The following is a 19,970-nucleotide window of genomic DNA, read 5'->3' on the forward strand; positions in this document are numbered from 1 at the left end:
TGATATCTGATATTATGTGTTGCCCATTTGGGGGATTTATTTGACATCACTAGCCTTATCTGTGCATTGAAATTTCTTTATTCGCCAAAAGAAATGCAAATAAACCTCCTCCACTCGGCATCGCCACTAATTGGAATAACGTTGTACGTACCTCCAACAACTTGTTTGGATGGTTGTCGCCTATTATATTGTGTTGTTCGTTAACATTCATCGTTATGCACCAAGAAGAAATTCCATTATATTTAACAACAGAGTGTGATTTCATCATCATTCTTTGTTTTTATTTTGTCTTTACTTATTATCTAAAATTCTATTTTATCATTTACCTTGCCTTTATATAACAACTCTACTTTGTACCCTACTCTTCTTGTAGGTTCATATTACAAACTATTGATTTGATTTCATACAAAGGCGGGAGACGATACAATCTATTCAAATATTGTATTCATTAAAACGATATAATACAACATACTATAATACAATACGTTGTGAAACGATATCTAACAACCATCTAAACAAAGTGTAAAGAAGGATAATAGATGAGAGAATGAATGAGTCAAAATATGGCATTTCCTCAGCAAGTAATCAATAACTACTATTTCTATATAAAAGGTAGCCCAAATATGATGCATTCACGTAAGGTTTGAGGAGGAACCGCAACCCAAGAGGGTGTGATGTATACAACCTACCTACTTAAATCATTCATTCCCTAACATTACAAATTCATATATGTATACATATATATGTGTGTGTATGTAAATGTGACTTAACATCCTTTATTTTAAACAATTATTCACTTCGAGATGCATGACTATCATGATCGGAGCCGAGACCCTGGCCGGAATAGGCAACCCAAACCACGAAGGTTGGAGGAACCCCTTAGCATACTATCATAAGCATAATTTATACGAAATACGGAAGATGCAATGAAGCTCAAGATATCTTATAAGAAAACTCCATCAATAAAATCATCCAGTCTATGAATCCTCTACTAGTGAACAAACTGTTTAGGCTGGGATAAGGAGTCTCGGCTGAACTATAAAACTGAAAGAAACTAAACATATAAGTAAATGTCCTTCTAATAATGGAGAGTTCACCAACTCTGGACTTTGAAAGAAGACTATTGTTACGTTGGACCACGAGACTGAGCCTCGGAACCTACATTCTGAGAATAATGTAGCCGCCCGAGGACGATCAATACTTGAAATGTATTGGTATGCAGAAAAATCCAAAAACAATGGCATAATACATAAACAGAACCTTTAAGTTGACATCAAATTATAACTCTGACCTTTTAACTTTGCCAGTGCACAAGCATGTGATACGGGACAAACAAGAGGAACACGAAATAGCCATAAAACAGTCCAATACACCCTCCAAAACAGTCCACAAATCACAGCAAATCATGGACCAAATGAAGACCTCACTCGGATTCGACAAATATAACAAGAATATAAGAAACAAAGGTGTATTTGACACCCAAAACAGCCACAAAACACAACAAAAACGTGATGAACAATATGACAACAAAAACAACCAGATTTGGATTCCACGATAACAAGATACAAAAAGGATAGTAACTTGACATACAATATTCACAAATCTAAGAACCCTAACAATGAGAAAGGACCCTAAGACAAATGAATAGAAACATCAAGTTCTTACTTGGACCAAGAGGGACTCATGAACCTCAAGACCTAAGTTCCAAGCAAACAAACAACAAAAGTAATTCCACCCTCTTGTTATTACCTAGTTCCAAGTTTCAGATTTGTCTCAAGGAAAGAGGACTTTGTCTTTCTATGTTATACAATATTCATATTCATCAAAATCTAATGAATGAATCCCTAGAAGGTTGTATTTATAGTGTATTACAAGAATAGTGTGAAATGTCCAAAATGACCCCTTAGTCAAAGCTTCAAGTGGGCTCCCTTGGAGTGCATTGTATGGACTGATTTTGGAGCCTAGTTAGGCCTTCCTTTGCACTTCACGTGTACACTTTAAGTCTCGGGTTCATTCACTCTCACACTCACCCATCTCCGTGGTCGTTCCCGTATCAACATGCCCTTTAACTATATAAAAGCTGAACAAAAAAACACTCTTATTCTGCAAATTACATGCGTGAAACTCAATCGCTCCTACATGAATTAGTAATCCACTCAGATGCTGTCATCTCATAAAAAAGATACATTATAAGTATGACCTTTAACTTTGTCAGTGCACAAATAGGACCTTTAACTATACAAAAGCTAGAAAAAAATACTTCAATTCTAACTCTAACACGCGTGGTTTTGAGTGTATACGCGCATTTTGCCAAGTAGGATTAGAGTATTTTTTTTCTCAACTTTTGTATAGTTAAAGGGCCTACTTGTGCATTGGTAAAGTTAAAAGTCATAGTTATAATTTGGTGTCCAGTTAAAGGTCCTGTTTATGTATTATGTCATAATACATAAACATGCCCTTTAATTTGATACCAAATCACATCTATGATCTTCAACTTTGGGTGTGCACAAGTAGGCACTTAAACTTTATAAAGTTGAACAAGTAAACGCACACATCCTACGTGACATAATACACATAGGACGCCAGGTAGGACAAGAATTGTCCACGTAGGACGTCACATAGGATATTTGTGTCTACTTGTTCAACTTTATACAAGTTTAAGTGTCTACTTGTGCATACCCAAAGTTGGAGGTCATAGATATGATTTGGTGTCAAATTAAAAGGCATATTTATGTATCCTTTCTTTAACCAAAACCATAATGACATCATGAAAACAATTTATTCAATCAGAATCAAAACACATGGGCATAATTTAAAAGCTTTAATCAATCTCGTAAAACATAGAGTCGACACCTTTCTTTAGTTTTGAGTTAGATGATATACTCTATAAGTCTACTATACCACAGTTACATGGGTCTATCATTAACTCATCGGCCAAGCCCCCAATCCGAGTTTACCGCGAGGATTGGAGCATCTGGTCTAGTATACCAATGCATGAAGCAAGTATACGGTGATAATTCATATTTCAGGAAAAAATCACTCCTGCGTTAGCAAAACACGATTTCGGGCAATAAGCTTTCAACTCATGCCTTCTTTAAGTAACCATCTAACTCTCTTAAAGCACATTTTTAGCCTCTTAAGAATCATACTCCATACTTGTAAAAGTTCATCTCATATTCTATTAAGGGTATTACGCAAAAGGTATCGTTAACCTAGGCTTGCAAGTCATATCATATCATATCCAGAGCCCTTCTTTCAAAAACATGTATCATTGACCACCAAAATATATCAATATCAAACAAGAGTTCTTAATTCGAAAAGGATATACAAGTTTAAGCAAAAGCATTCTTCCTTTCAAGACTTACCTTTTAGGCAGTCATTTCTTTCATAATTTTATACAAGTTTCATGACAAGAGCATTTGAAGTACGAAGGATACTCTCCAAAATTGTATAGATAAACAGACCATGATTTGATAAAGGAACATTCGAAACATCATTTTATTCAGTATTTGTTTAACAACCCACAATAATTGTCAATTACATAATTCTTATCATCAAAAAGGGGTTCACAATGCATGCTCTTCAACTAATTTCAAAACCCATAACATATATATATAGAACTTAAGAGTTTTTCAAAACACCATAGTTAAGCCCATAGTGTTGGGATCCTTTCACATACCTCTTAATTGAGGGAAGTTGACAAAATTTTGATCTTTAGGTCTAAATAGCCTTGAACCCTAGATAGTTTTCTCCTCCCTTTTTCTTAAGAATGATAACTAAGAGACTTAAAAGTGAAAAGAGTCGTTTTTGGGGTCCTAAACACATATTGGGTGGATTAGAAACGGCTGAAGGATCTAGAAAGACTCAAATACCCTTGGAACATACGTAAAACAACCATATATCGACGAACGGACAGGGTGCAGCGCGACCCCCATTGCGTGGGGGCAGCCTCGCGGCATGACCCCCATCGCGAGTTGGCCCCCTCGCGGTGCGGGACCCTCTGCATGGGCGAGGCAGTGGCCTCTCGCGGTGGCCCTTACGATGCGGGGCTGCCACGCGGGGTCCCCCTCCTGTCGCACTGGTCATTTTTATGTCTAAAATTACCTCCAACCCATCTGAACCAAACCTAAAGTGGTTTATTCTCGATCTAGGGGTCTCGGGCTCGTTCTAAGCTCTATACACATGTCAGAAAGTCCGAGGTGTTACAATGACAATACCTGTGGCCCCCTCAACTAGTCTGAGATATACGTACACAATGTGGATCCACAAAGAGAAATATAAGTCCAACGATACAACAAGACAGATTGGAGAGCAAGTCAGCCACTGTCATTTCCATTAACCTGAAATATGCTAAGATAAATTACATTATTGATCAGTTTGGACATTACAATGACAAAGAATAGAAATTAGAAAGGTAGTCAACAATTATATCTATCTAACTAGATATGATAACTGATACAAGCTTGGAGAGCTGTAAAAGAAGTGTACCATTACAACAATGAACAAGTAGGACTGAAATGGTGCACAAACTCTTAAGATGGGAGTGATATCGTCCACCATGGAGGAAGCTCATTGAAGCCAGCAGCGTTCCAGGAAGAGGTTCTCATTTACAAATGTCACCAAGGAGAAAGTTGGTTACTCATTACTCTCGGGGACGAGCAAGCCAGAGAGAACTAAGGGCTCGCAATCTAGCGAAATAATCACTGATGGCAAGAAGAGCACGAGCTGATTGACGAGTGGTCAATATTTTATGCATTTGCTGCAGCGACTGTTGCCGTAGGTTATCAGCCTGATAATAACATTTATAGGTTAGCTTTTTGTATGCCAGGGAAAGCCTTCAACATGTACTCAAAACAAAGATAGTGAAGATAGGAGTATCTCATCTAGGCATCATCACCAGCCAATCTTACTTACCTGTAGAAGTACCCTCTTGCTTAAATGATTTTAACTTTACATTCGCTATCCCCGTACTCACAACTTCACCTCAATCCCAAGCAAGTTGGGGTTGGTTATGTGAATATCCACTGACCATGTTGCTCCATTTAAGCTCATTTGAAACCAATATTATACAAAATAAAAAGCACTACGAGTTCACTATATTTTCTAATGGTACCAATGTACTCAAACATGCGTGCAGATAAATATTTGTATATTGGCATCTCATTTATACAATTTACCATCTAACCCAACTAAACTGCTGCATTCCAGAACATAGATGTTATGGAGATGGCTCTAATGCAATGCAAGGTCTTTCAACAATAAATCTTCTTTTCTTTCTGGAAGCAATATTTGTCAAATAGTATAATAAATACATGGTGCTTGGTCCTTTACTAATCTCACATGTATTTCTGTATTTTCTAAGATACTTTTACGCACAAAAGATGAAACTTGTAACTTATTTTTATTAGTCCCTCTAACCCATTTTATATGGAATTCTTTCCTTTTTAACATATTCCAAAAAGAATGATTACGTTTTTTATTTTTAGAAACTTATTAAGATTAAATTTCTCATTTTACCCTGCTCTTACAACCATAGGGATGTCAGGCAGTTCAGACCACAAATTCTAAGGACAAAGTTGGTATATGCCAAAAGTCACTTTTGTTTCTTAAACTTCGTTCCCAATCAAACACCACCAAATAAAATGAAAGAGAGAGTCAATCAGTTACTAAGTTAAAAAAAAACACAACTACTTCTCTCCATCTCCTCCTTCTCCCTCAGGATTACAAGCAAAGTGCATTTTCTTTGTCACGGAGATAGAATACGATAGTTTAGGTGGCCAATCATGTCCATGAGGGATGTCGGACGGTGGGTACCTTTTGGGATGTAATCGAAAAGTGACCATTTGGTTGGGAGCCTTCTAAAGGCTTCCACATGATGTAGTAAATGAGTTTGTTTGGAGGAAATTAGTATCTGAATCTCTCTTGATGAACTTGGAGTAATATATGACTTTTCTTCTATCACCTTTTTTAGTTTTTTCATTCAGTCTTGAAAGGCTGTCAGGGTGCAAGTAAAAGATGCGTAAGTGTGACTATCAATGACAAATTTGAGGCTGTTCAGGAGAGAACTAGATAACCAAGTCTATTTTTCAAGTGAAATGGTGAATACACACAACTGCACAAGTAAAGCATTAAGCATCTGGCGAATGAAGCCCTCAAGTGTCCCTAGCTTCCCCATTGCCATGGCCATTTGACCCATGTAATAGGCAACATTCCCAGAGGAGCCTGAAGGTTCAAGAGACCGTGCCAGGGTCTCAGCCAATGACTCTTGCAATGCCTCGATTCCCTGAGATAAAGCATCTTCACCCTGTTGGGATGACTGTTGCAAGTTGTTGATTGCCAACAACTGTTGTTCAGTTAAAGGCTCCAACTGATTAATAAGAAGCTGCAACAAAGAAGCCAGATATTTAAGAGTAGCAGAAAGTATTGAGGTAATGAGAGCAACGGAAGTAAAAAGTAACCTCCCTTCTTACCATCTACAGCCCTTGAAAAGAGAATATTAGGATAGAATAATTTAGACATCTAATGCTAAACATAGCAAAGAGAATTGCTCAGTAGGAACCAGAATGAGAGAATTGCTCAGTAGGAACCAGAATAAGAGAAGGTAACAGAGGAGGAAGAGGTATATCTATAGCAAGACTGTCAGAGAAACAGAGAAATTCAAGTCTCTTCAATGTACCAAAAAAACCCAGCAACAAACAGAAGCTGCAAGGATGCTCAATTTGGATAGCATTCTACCAAGAACTTTTGTCTAGAAAAGTATTGGGAAGTTCTTCATCACGAAAGTGGTTGTAACTAAGGTCAGAAGTAGTCAATTGTCCTTTATAGTTCATGGTGAAGGTACAAAATAGTAAGACTTTCGTATGAAAGACTAAGCTGACTTGCCAGGCCAAGTTCTTAAAAAAAGAAAAAAAAAAAAAATTTACTCAACAATGAACTCTTTTGAATTTAGATAACTATCAATCCAGTTGTAAAACCTCCCCACCAGTTTCTTTTCCGAATTCAATCAGCGAGTTAGGGATTGAGGCTACCCAAGCAGTTGTATCACTTTTTTATAAGGACAATTCCCACCTTGAGAAGTTCCGATGAACGGAATCCACCAAGCCATAAGAAGCATCTTTCTGCAGGAGTACTCCACATGCCTGACAATATATGGAAAACATCAGCCTTTGCAGCATTACCCTTAATCCTGAATAAGTCATCATAGTGCGCCAAGATGCCATCCACAATTATACGCAGTTCGCCATCACCAGCATGAGAACTTACAGCTCCTCTCAGCTCAATTACACGCCGGTTGTGCTCTTCCAGCCATCGTGCATATTCAACATCAAATGCCAAAGCTCCTGAAAGATACAGATGTTAATATTACATTATTTTCCAGAATTCTAAACCTAGCTCCTACTAGAATGATTATAGTGTGTTAAGAATTCGTGCCCTACTGATCAGTGACTTTAACGTAAGAGTTGCCTATGGATGGAACGGGTTGCCTAACGTGTTCCAGGGAAGCAGTAAAACAGTAAGTAAGGAACACAATGATTTTTACGTGGAAAACACCCAGCTCAAAAAGGTGTAAAAACCCACGACCTGCACCTCTACAGGATTTAACCCCAACTTCACTAAATAACTTTGAGCCTCAACAACGACTGATTACAAAACTCTTGTAACCAACAAATAGGAATTATAAACTCTTATTCCTTTAACACAACGACTAGGAATTATAAACTCTAATTCCTAACTACACACGCACCTCCCAAGGTATGCGTTCCCAAAGTCTCTGAGTTTTCCCCAACTCGAAGACTAGCTCCTAGTTCAGTTTATAACACACTGAAACTAATATTACATCAATAGTTCAAACACAATGAACAACTCTAAAAATCAACTGTAAAACTCTTAGCTAGATTCTATACTTAGGACCATGTTCTTCAATGTGTTTCTTCAGTGATTGAGTAGCACTTCGTGAAGTCAATCAGTCGATTGTGCTTTTCTGCTTTGTAAGTGTGCAAGTTATTCTGACTGGTGCATCTTCTATTTAAGCACAGCTCTTCAAAGAGTCATTCTTTAGTTCAAACTTCTCCTTTAATCAGAACTCTCATTGCCTAGAGTTCTACTTCAAGTGAGACTCCTTCAATTCCAACTCATGTATACTTAGTGTTGTAGTAAAACTTCAACTCTTAAATCAGCACAAGTTTATTTATCAGAATCTTTCTCCTCCCACACATAGGTCTCTTCAGGATATACTCAGAAGTGAAACTCCTTCACGTAGGACTCCTTTTTCAACTCAAATTGCTTTTTCTTATCATTAAGTGTTTGAATCAAATTTAGCTTGTTATATTCCCCACATGATCAGTAAATTGAGTGTATCAGAATTAGGCTTGCTTATTCGTTCCTGTCTTTAAGCAATCTTGTTTGCATCTATCAGTGAAACTGGAAATCTGCTTTCTTATGTGTGGATCAGCTCAAGTAACATGTTTCATTCATGTGTCAATTGTCAATCATCAAAACTACATAGTACCCAACATAGTGTCAATATATATAGGGCAATTCATGTTATGTTCAATCGAGTATACCTTAATCACAAACTAGTTGTGCCAGTTATATGAACCTTCTTCATCCACTCCACTCAATTCGACACATTTCATTCTAGTATTGGCAAATGCCGTCTTTTAACGAAAAATAGGGTTCAGCAAAACTAAAGACTCTAAATTCTCACTACAAAGACAAAATTTCTAACCAGCAAAAAGACGTATGACAAATATTGGATCTATGTTATTGCAACAACTAAACCTTAATTCAAACTATTTTTTGTTGATAAGGGATTCCAACTACTTTTACAGCCTCAATGGATCTTCATTTCCATTGTGTTCTTCTCTTAGCTATGTCCACATCAATTATAGGTCTACTTTATCCAGTTTTACCAGCTTTAGTCATTATAGTATTGCACCTTAATACCTGTGCATCTGAAGGTGCATTAGGCTTTATCAAGTGAATTTAGGCTGAACTCATCCTCGAAAGTAGCTCATGAGGTGAGAATATAAGGAGACCGTAACTCATTCTCTCAACCAATGTGGAAATATTAGGCATCCTCTCCTTGGTTTACCCCATGTTCAGCCCAGTTAGAATATCAAGTTATACATGTCAAGATTCATTGCACTCGAATAAGAAAATTCTTATAGAATATTCTATAGGATACATTAGAAAAAACTTAAGAGCGAGTTCTACAAAGTGGTGGTTCGATCAATTATGTTGTACGGAGTAGAGAGTCAGCCTGTCAAGACCTCTCATGTTTAGAAGATGAAAGTTGTGGAAACGACAATGTTGCAGAGGATGTGTGGGTACACTAGGACAGATAGGATTAGAAATAAGGATATTTGAAACGAGGTGGGGGTGGCCTCGATAGAGGTCAGGATACAGAAAATGAGGCTGAGGTGGTTGGAATATGTAAACAATAGATGTGCAGATGCCCCAGTGCAGAAATGTGAGAAGTTGGCTATGGATTGCTTCAAAAGAGCTAGAGGTAGACTGAACAAGTATTGTGGAGAGGTGATTACACAGGACATGACACGGTTGTAACTTAGCGAGGACATGACCTTTGATAGAAAGTTGTGGAGGACGTGTATTAGGGTAGAAGGTTAGTAAGTAATAGAGCATTGTCTCTTTTATCCTTCTTTACTAGTAGTCATAGAATTCCTCCTGTAGTTTCTTGCCTTTTTGTTACCATCTGTTGTTTCATGTCCTTCTTAAAGAATGTTTTGTTTTGCTCTCTATAGAGTATCTTGCCATAATTTCTTCACTTCCATTATTTCCTTTTATGAAATGCTTTTTCTTGAGCTGAGGGTTTATCGAAAACCTCTCTACTTTCCAAGATAGGGATAAGGTCCGCGTACTCTCTAACCTAGCCAGATCCCACTTATGGGACTACATTGGTTATGCTGTTGTTGTAATTGTAAAATACCACTTACCCAGTAGTACAAAAATTGATTACATGCATATTGTATCATAAGACTCCAATAAAAGAGCACATCTTGCACATTGCTACTTAATAAAGTTAATGAGACGATTTTTCTATTTTCACATGGTATCCGAGCCTTTACGATCTGGGTAGAGACTTAAACAACTTATGTTGCCAAGGGCGGTAGGCCACTTTGTCTCAGCTACCAAGCCAAATGTTTCATTTGCTTCGGCCTTTCAGTAACGAAACAACTCCTCTTTTTGATGTTGTCACTACTCTGGATGACTGTTCAGGAATTGCTCCTCTATCTGGGAATCAATCATGAGTTGCTCCTTTATGGCAACGATTCAGGTGTCGCTCCTCTCTCCTCTATAACACAAATCTACTGCTACTTGACAACATATCGGTATGTTTTTCACTAGTGAGTCAAACACTTCATTCACATGCAACCCATGTAACTAAAATTTATTTGAGAATTCAAAAGCAGATAAAACATACCATTTCCACTCATTGACTGTGATTGATCTCCTGAACTTGAAACATATATGCCCTTCAGATTAAGAAAAATTTATCAAAAATGGTTATCATCTTAATGGCAACTAGCTAATAACTACACAGGGCACTAGTGCTAGAACAAAAGAAAAACAAATCAGAACCAAAAGTCAATTGCTAAACAAACCTGTTGACGAGCTCGTTGAAGCTCTTGCTCAAGCTATGTCAGCTTCATTCTACTACTCTCTAACTGTTGAACATATGCCTAGGCCACCAAAGAATAAAACATACAAAATACTGGTGTAAACAATGATATAAGATCTCTTAGGACTAGAAGGTCATACAACAGCAGAAAACCAAAAGAATAACGAAAGTGAAGCTAATCTAGACATATTTATGCAGCACAAAAGCAGAAATTCACATATATATAATCTATTTTGCAAGCAAATAGCATGATGAATCAAGATGTGAAATGGAGGAGTGCTACGTAACATACATACATCGGCTCCAAAAATGAACATCAAAGCAGTTTGAAAAAGAAAACATAGAAGTAAGGAGTACATAGAAAATAATAGGGAAAGCATTACATAGCATTCAGAACACAAGGAACACTAACAACAGCCAAATAATGTGATAACCGAAGCACAAGAAACAATGGGTAGTAACAAAAATTGTAGGGCAAGAAACTACAAGAATAATGCTACTACTACTGGTATGAAAAGAGTAACATGTACGTGCACCAATCTACCATCAAGACTAGCCCAAGGGAAAGCAAGAAAATGCTTAACTAGCTACCAACCTTCTGCCCGAATCCCGGACTTCCATATCCTCCTATCTAAAATTATGTCCTCGATAAGCTGAAGATACGCCATGTCCTGTCTAACCATATTTCTTCACCCTACCTCTACTCTCCTTAAACCCACCATTAACCAACCTCTCACATCTCCTTACTAAAGCATCTGCGCATCACTTGTTCACATGCCTGAACCATCAGTCTCCCTTTCCTCATCTAGTCCACCACAAAGGCCACTCTCACCTTGTCCTGAATATCTTCATTCCTAATCGTATCTCTCCTAGTATGCCCACATATCCACCTCAGCATCCTCATTTTTGCAACTCTCATCTTCATGGCCAACAAAGTGAAACACAATTACTGTAAAGTGGTAGTAAAACCTGCAGTTCAATATAACCAAAGGCGTGTCCAGGATTTCAAGACCATGGTTGCGCCACTACCTTTAAGATAGACCTTCAGCTCAATCATACAAAATTCTCAATGACAACAACTTGGTGGGCAAAGCATAGTTTATACTACATTCACAAAAAAACATCTTTCATTTTACAAATGTCCACAAATTTTCATACTTAGAAAACAATTAATAATAATAGCATCATTACTTACACTTTTAAATATCTTACGCTCTTTATAAGAAACTAAACAACCTTTCACAAAATCTTCATCCATCCTATTACATTAAACAACCATTCACAAAATCTTCATCCATCCTATTACATAGAGAGCATGTTTGAGGAGAGGTGTGTTTTTTGATTTTTAGGGATTCTATAATTAAAAAGAATGACCAAGAAAGAAAAGGGAAAATGTGTAACCAAGCAAGAAAAAGAAACGTGTATGTTTTCTAGTAATTAAAAATGAGTATATGGATTGAAACCTTGTTTATTAATAAAAATGGGCATGGGAAATTTAAAAACAGAAAGAGCATTGGATTGAGCCCTGTTTATTAACTAAAAAGGAAGAAGGGAGTCGGGATTGCACACCCGGCATGGAGGGCAAAGATGCACTCCGTCACCAGTGCACCAAAATAATCACTTAAGCTTGAGTTGACACAAGCTAATCTAAATATTATAACAAGAAAAAAGAGGGTATTGTACCTAGTTTAGGGAGGGGAGCACGGGTGCATGTGAACCCACTCCCCTCCCAGTAGATCCGCTCTTGTATATAACAATTGTTTACGTTGTGACCATCTCATGTAAAAGCTTAAGTTGTTAGAGGGAGCACATTTTTGTTTTCTTAATTATGTTTTCTAACACACCCTCTCACATGCGGGCTTGATTCGTTTTCATGAGTCAAGCATTTGAAATTCTTCTTAATAATGGGTTGCAATGCCCAAGGCATCTGTCTGCTCTAACACCATATTGAAAGGTATAACCACTTCATCTAAAAGCTTAAGCTGTTGAAGAGAACACACTTCTATTTTCCTAATTTTGTCTTCAACAACAAGGAAAGTTGCGCCTTTATGGCCCGATATATACAAAAGCAGAGTTATAATAATAAGAACGTGAAGATAGATGTTCAGCCAAAACAATATAGGAATTAAAAGTGGCCACAGCCGACACAAAGTACAAGTAGTACAAAACAAGATCTAATAAGAAAAGGTCGTCTAGGATTGTTTCATATGTTCTACATCATCCTGCAAATATCAAGCCATAAGTGTAATAACCGAAGGTAAACCTAAAATCATATATGAGGAAGTAGCTTCGGAAGATTTAAAAATTTCCAAATTGATGTAGACATAGATAGGAACAAAACGTAATGAAAGCGAAGTGTGAACTCCAACCCGTCTTTACATGTAAGAATGAATTGCTATTACTATTGACCAGAAAGACAATTATAATTATGTGGTGATGTGATTAAGAATGTATTTGACCGTGAGGGGATGCTAAAAGTACGTAAGAGTCACATTTTAAGTTTTTGGTTGAAAATTAATGAAATGAGGTATACGGGGTAAGAATAGGAAATTCAAAACCAGTGCAATTTTGGTTTGGAAACAGAATAAGTTGGGGTAAATATCGGATAAGGAAATGAAGCCTGAATTAAGGGGACCCTACAATGGGGAATCTTGGACAATAGGCAAAAGCTCAATCCACCAATATCAAGTGAGTGCAGAAGAGCCACGCCGATTGTAAATCTCTTTCATCGGGTGTACAAAATGGATTAACAGTGCACATGTTAAATTTCTGCATTAAAAAAGGTGGTATTTTTGATAACAAGTTTTAGGCAGAACTTGCACTGGACTTTGGTTGGGCAAAGTAAGCTGATTCACTTCTATGTGGTGTTTGGCATCTCTCTGAAAAAAGGGAAACTTGAAGCACTAAAGCTCCCGCTATGCACGGGATCCAAGGATGGGCCGGACCATAAGGGCCTATTGTATGCAGCCTTACCATGCATTTCGGCAAGAGGTTGTTTCCATGACTTGAACCCGTGACCTCCTGGTCACATGGCATCTCTCTAGCAAGAATGATATTTATTTGATAACTATCTCTAGCAAGAACAACTAGAGGCTTCGACAATGACTACAGTCCATGAGAAGATTGAACTTCGATGAGGTATGCTCGATCTTTTGGGAAATTATTAGTTTTGATGTCAAAGAGTCAAAGCCCCATGAAAATAAAATTATAAAGCCTAGTTTGATGGAATTTTTCATTCCCAACTCATTCAAAGAGACTAGGACTCGATTTTGTAAGAAAGGAACTGTGTTCCTTCGATCTGGAACACTTAGGTGAGTGAAGAATGGACTCCACTGCAAATATGTGTACAGAAACGTGATTTTACTATAGATTCTCGGATTATTAACAGATTTCACATTTATGAAATGATAATATTATCCAAAAAATGAGGTTCTTGAGTTCATCAGGTGAAAAGGTTATTTCTAAACCTAAACTCAGTGAAGTATGTTTATTCATGCTATGGGTAATTGGGATTGAGAATTCATTGATTCACTTCAGTTGAAATTGAAAGGATTGATACCTAGGGCAAAGTATACATGCACTGTTCAGATACTTCTACCTATACACCAGATAGATAGTTACACAAATCCAATGCAGCTCACGCAGTCCATGCATTCAGCACCAGACAACAGTTGCTCATCAGGTTACCCAGAGCAACAGATTTCAGAGGTTCTGTTCATTCAGTAAACTGTACCCTTAGAGGTATATTTATCTTGAAGATATCCTTGTTGTTCTCACACTAAAGCACAAACTAACTTCCATTGAAGTTTTGCGTCCTGCTACTCCAGTATTGATCCAAAGTGACTAAAAGCACTGAACAGTTAAAACATTTTGTACTATGCCAAGATCCATAATCATTTCCTCAAATGGTTCTGTGTTTTTTGTTATGTGATACTCCCTCCGTTTAAAAAAGAATGACCTACTTTGACTTGGCACAAAGTTTAAGAAAATAAATAAAACTTTTGAATCTTGTGGCCTTAAATTAAAGTTGTGTCAAATGTACCAAAATGCCCTTTAATCCTGTGGTCCTAAACATGCCATGTGGAAAGTTGAAATTAAAATATTGACAAAAATGGAAAGGGGTTCTTTTTTAAACGGACTAAAAAAGAAAGTAGGTCATTCTTTTTTAAACGGAGGGAGTAAAATATACTTCAATAAGTTTTGTAAAAAAAAAACCCTTTGGATTGTTAACCCATCCGCTAATCAAATCATAAGTAAAAGAGGAAGAAACATATACAAATCAAACAGCAGTGCAACCGTAAGAGGATCTACCTTTTTCCTTAGACGACTCTTTCGTGCGGCTTCACGATTTTGGGCAAGCCTACGAAGCGTCTGCACAAGAAGAGTTCAACTCATTTAGAAAACTTTTTTTCCCCGAGCATTATTCCAATCGAATTTTGTATGTGCACAGTAGAATAACCTTTTGATCTCTTGTTTTGTCACTTCCATCAGAAACAGCACCCAGTGCTTGAGAGTTATGAAACTGCACCAAGAATGAGGAAGAACAATTTCATTAGGAATCAAAAGGTTCTTTTCTGGAAATTCTGGAAATTTCTAGAGTCATTAACTAGATTGAAATAAAATGTGTTCTTTTCTAATATATAATTGCTCCTCTTTCAGTGCTCCTCTTTTCTTCCTAAAAAACACTGATAGTTTTGCAGATCAGGAAAAAGAAGAAATCGTTTCACGTAATTCTAGTATACAGAGACAATGTAATAGAGCATAATGGATCTATATAGGCAATAACAACTAGTTGAGGTTATAGCTTAGTTTATGTTAGGAAAATTATATTAGGTCAGGGTTCTCCTTTCCACTACACTTGCAATCAACCGCAAAATATCCTTAAGTACTGCACCTTGGAAATCAATGGGTGATCAATACTTTGGAATGGTGATTATAACTTCATTTCTTTTATCAGCAGTGGCGGATGTAGAGTAGAAGGTGTGGGTTCCCGGGAACCCACACCCGCTACCGTAAGGCTTAAAATTACATAGAAAAATCGTCAAAAAGTTATAAATATTAATAGGTGGGAACCCATAACTAAACCAAGGGATAGCTTAGTGGTGGGAAAGGAGCCTTTGGGAACCCACAAGTTTGAAATTTTGAATCCGCCTCTGTTTATCAGTATATGGCACAGTACTGGCAATGTGTCCGGAACTATCTTACATAAGGTGAACCATTTAGTGATCAGGCTCCTATACTTCTAGAATCTCAATAATAAAAAATAAGAAAAACAAAAATCAAAGGAAGTTTCATGTTATTTCAAGTTTTATTACAAATATAATTTTGTTTTAACTTGTCAAGAATAGAAACAAACTTACATTGGCTATATTTCTTTGAAAAAGAAATAATCTTAGCTTGCCAATTGAGCTCTAAAAGAGAACCAACTTTGAATGAAGATAACCAGAAATACAACAACAACAAACCCAGTGTATTCCCACCTAGTGGGGTCTGGGGGGTAAGATGTACGCAGTCCATACCTCTACCTCTAAAGAAGTAGAAAGGCTGTTTCCGATAGACCCCCGGCTCAAGTCACGAGATACCACACAAACTCATAGTACAGCACAGAACTAGATTACATAATAAATACGGCACCCATAAGTATTAGAAAACAGAGGAAAGCACACAGATTCGTAATAGAACATGGAACACGGAATCATAACAAGAATAAAACCCCCACCAAGTAATTCCCTACACTAGTGACCCAAACCGGCCCTAGTCTTCTGCCCTAATTCGCGTCCTCCAGACCTTCCTATCTAGGGTCATGTCCTCGGTGAGCTGTAACTGCTCCATGTCCCGCCTAATCACCTCACCCCAGTACTTCTTCGGCCTACCTCTACCCCGCCTAAAATCATCCAACGCTAGCCTCTCACACCTACGAACCGGGGCATCCATGCCCCTCCTCTTCACGTGTCCGAACCATCTCAATCGGACTTCCCGCATCTTGCACTCCACTGGAGTCACACCAACCTTCTCCCGGATAGTCTCATTCCGAACTCTATCCCCTCTAGTCAGCCCACACATCCAGCGCAACATCCGCATTTCTGCCACCTTCATTTTTTGGATGTGGGAGTTCTTAACTGGCCAACACTCCGCTCCATACAACATGGCAGGACGGACTACCACCCTGTAGAATTTGCCTTTCAGCTTGGGCGGCACCTTCTTATCACACAACACCCCCGACGCGAGCTTCCACTTCATCCATCCCGCCCCAATACGGTGCGAGACATCCTCGTCAATCTCACCGTTACTCTGGATCACGGACCCAAGATACTTGAAACTATCCCTCTTACATACCTCCTGTGATTCCAGCTTCACTACTACCTCATTCTCCCGCCTCACGTCATTAAACTTGCATTCCACATACTTTGTCTTGCTTCTGCTCACCCTGAACCCTTTAGACTCAAGAGTTTGCCTCCACACCTCTAATTTGTCATTCACACCCCCTCGAGTCTCATCTATCAGAACTACATCGTCTGCAAAAAGCATACACCAAGGCACCTCCCCTTGAATACGCCGCGTCAACACATCCATCACCAACGCAAACAAAAAGGGACTAAGAGTAGATCCCTGATGCAATCCTGTCAAGACAGTGAAATGCTCTGAGTCTCCTCCCGCCGTCCTCACCTGAGTTTTCGCTCCATCATACATATCCTTAATTGCTCTGATATATGCCAGCGGTACTCCACTCACCTCCAAGCATCTCCAAAGCACCTCCCTGGGGACTTTGTCGTAAGTCTTCTCCAGGTCGATAAATACCATGTGCACGTTCTTCTTCCTTTCCCTATACTGTTCCACCAACCTCCGCACCAGGTGAATTGCCTCCGTCGTCGAGCGGCCAGGCATAAATCCAAACTGGTTTTCCGAAATAGACACTATCCGTCTCAGCCTCACCTCGACCACTCTCTCCCAAATCTTCATAGAGTGACTCAATAACTTAATCCCCCTATAGTTATTGCAACTCTGGATGTCACCCTTATTCTTATAGAGAGGGATCATGGTACTCCACCTCCAAGCCTCGGGCATCTTTGCCGTCTCGAAGATTTCATTAAACAATCCAGTCAACCACCTTACACCAGCCTCTCCAACGAACTTCCAAAACTCCACCGGTATCTCGTCCGGCCCAGTCGCCCTACCCCTTCGCATCCTGCGAACAGCCTCTCTAACCTCTTCTACCTTAAAACGTCTACAGTAGCTAAAATCCCGACACTCCTCTGAGTGCTCCAGTTCCCCTAACACAATAGCTCTATCCCCTTCGTCATTCAAGAGCCTATAAAAGTACGACTGCCTCTATTCTTAATGTGGCCGTCCTCCACCAACACTCTACCGTCCTCCCCCCTTAATGCACCTCACCTGATCGAGGTCACAACCCTTCCTCTCCCTAGCCTTAGCGAGTCTAAACAACTTTTTCTCCCCTCCTTTCCCCTGTAACCCTGCATACAAGCTCTCAAAAGCGGCCGTCTTAGCTGCCGTGACTGCTGACTTAGCCTCCTTCCTAGCTAGCTTGTACTCTTTCCTGTTTATCCGCTTCTCTTCTTCGTCCTTACTCTCAACCAATTTAGCATACGCCCCTTTCTTGGTCCCCACTTTCTTCTCCACCTCTTCATTCCACCACCAATCCCCCCGATGATGCCCGGCCCGGCCCCTAGAAACACCCAACACCTCACTTGCATTCTCCTTGATGCACCTAGCCGCCCTATCCCACATACTATCCACGTCCCCCCTACACTCCCACACCCCCATTCCCGCCAACTTCTCCCCTATCTCCCACGCATTCACTGGCGTCAAGCCGCCCCACTTAATTCTAGGTCTACACTCCTTACTCCTCCTCTTTCTATTCTTCTTTATACCCAAATTCATAACCAAGAGCCTATGCTGGGTCGAAAGATTCTCACTCGGGATGACCTTACAGTCCTTACACAACGCCCTATCCCCTTTCCTAAGCAACAAAAAGTCAATCTGGGTCCTGGCTATCGCGCTTCGAAAGGTGATCAGGTGATCGTCCTTCTTCGGGAAGCCCGAGTTCACCACCACCAGCCCAAAGGACCTCGCAAACTCCAATAGAGTAGCCCCCTCTTCATTTCTCTCCCCAAAACCAAAACCACCATGCACATCACCAAAGCCTCCCGGTAACACGCCCCGATGTGCCCGTTGAAATCTCCTGCTACAACAATCTTCTCCGAGCTAGGCACGCCTCTCACCACCTCCTCCAATGCCTCCCAAAACCGCATCTTCTCCTCCCCTCCGATCCCACTTGCGGCGCATATGCACTACACACGTTCAGGGTAAACCCCCGAATGACCAACTTAATAGTCATCAACCTATCGTTGATCCTCTTCACCTCTACTACCTGACCTCTAAGCTCTTCATCTACTAAGATGCCAACTCCATTCCTACGCCTCTCGCTCCCAGAGTACCACAGCTTGTAACCATCCACCTTCCTAGCCTTACACCCTACCCACTTGGTCTCTTGAACACACGCAATATTGATCCTCTTCTTCCTAAGAATCTTCACAAGCTCTATGGACTTACCCTGAAGGGTTCCTATATTCCAAGACCCAACCCTCAGCCTACCATCACTATCCACATGCCCTCCACTACCCCTGCGGCCAAACCTTGGCCTCCCTCCCACTCCCGCCCTTTCCTCATCCCCCGCCCCCACCACGGCCCCACGCCCCAACCCCCACCAGAAATAATTGACTAAAATACCATGCAGGGAGATGCTTATTTAAATCTAGAAAAGCTACAGCTGAAATTTGAAAACATTTTTTTGAGAAGGAAAAAACAAAAAATGTTTGAAATTTGAAAACATTAAATAAGATAAGAAAGCAATAACAGATTTACCCCCAAGGTTTTATCATCTGTATCAGCATCCGTTGACGTATCAGTCACAGCACTGATGCCTGCCATCATGCAGTATCACCCACTTGATGGACAATCACTACAGATAGGGAACTCGTTTGTAGACTCTTTCTGTAAAAGTACTGAATTAACATGATGTATATATAAGTATTAACTTGACCAAATTAAGTTGACAACTGCACAAAGACACAATGCAACCATATCAAAATGCGACAAAAACTCCACCTAGTGAGCTTTGTGAAGTGTACCGGGCATGAGTTCAGACAAGAGCAAATCATTGAGGGGTCGTTTGGTTTGAAAATAAGTTATACCGGGATTAGTTATGTTGGGATAAGTTGTGATGGGATAAATTATAATGGGATTAGTTATGCTGGGATTATTTTTATTGAGTGTTTGGTTTGTTGTATTCAAAGTAATATGCATGGTA

At 39.3% G+C, this 19,970-nt stretch overlaps 1 pseudogene; it reads right to left on the reverse strand.

The window, feature by feature from the left end:
• Positions 1 to 4,423: 4,423 nt before the first annotated feature.
• LOC107875437 lies at positions 4,424 to 19,759 on the reverse strand (annotated as a pseudogene).
• Positions 19,760 to 19,970: the final 211 nt, after the last annotated feature.

The sequence above is a fragment of the Capsicum annuum genome, chromosome 1 (assembly GCF_002878395.1).
Source record: "Capsicum annuum cultivar UCD-10X-F1 chromosome 1, UCD10Xv1.1, whole genome shotgun sequence".
Classification (NCBI taxonomy): domain Eukaryota; kingdom Viridiplantae; phylum Streptophyta; class Magnoliopsida; order Solanales; family Solanaceae; genus Capsicum; species Capsicum annuum.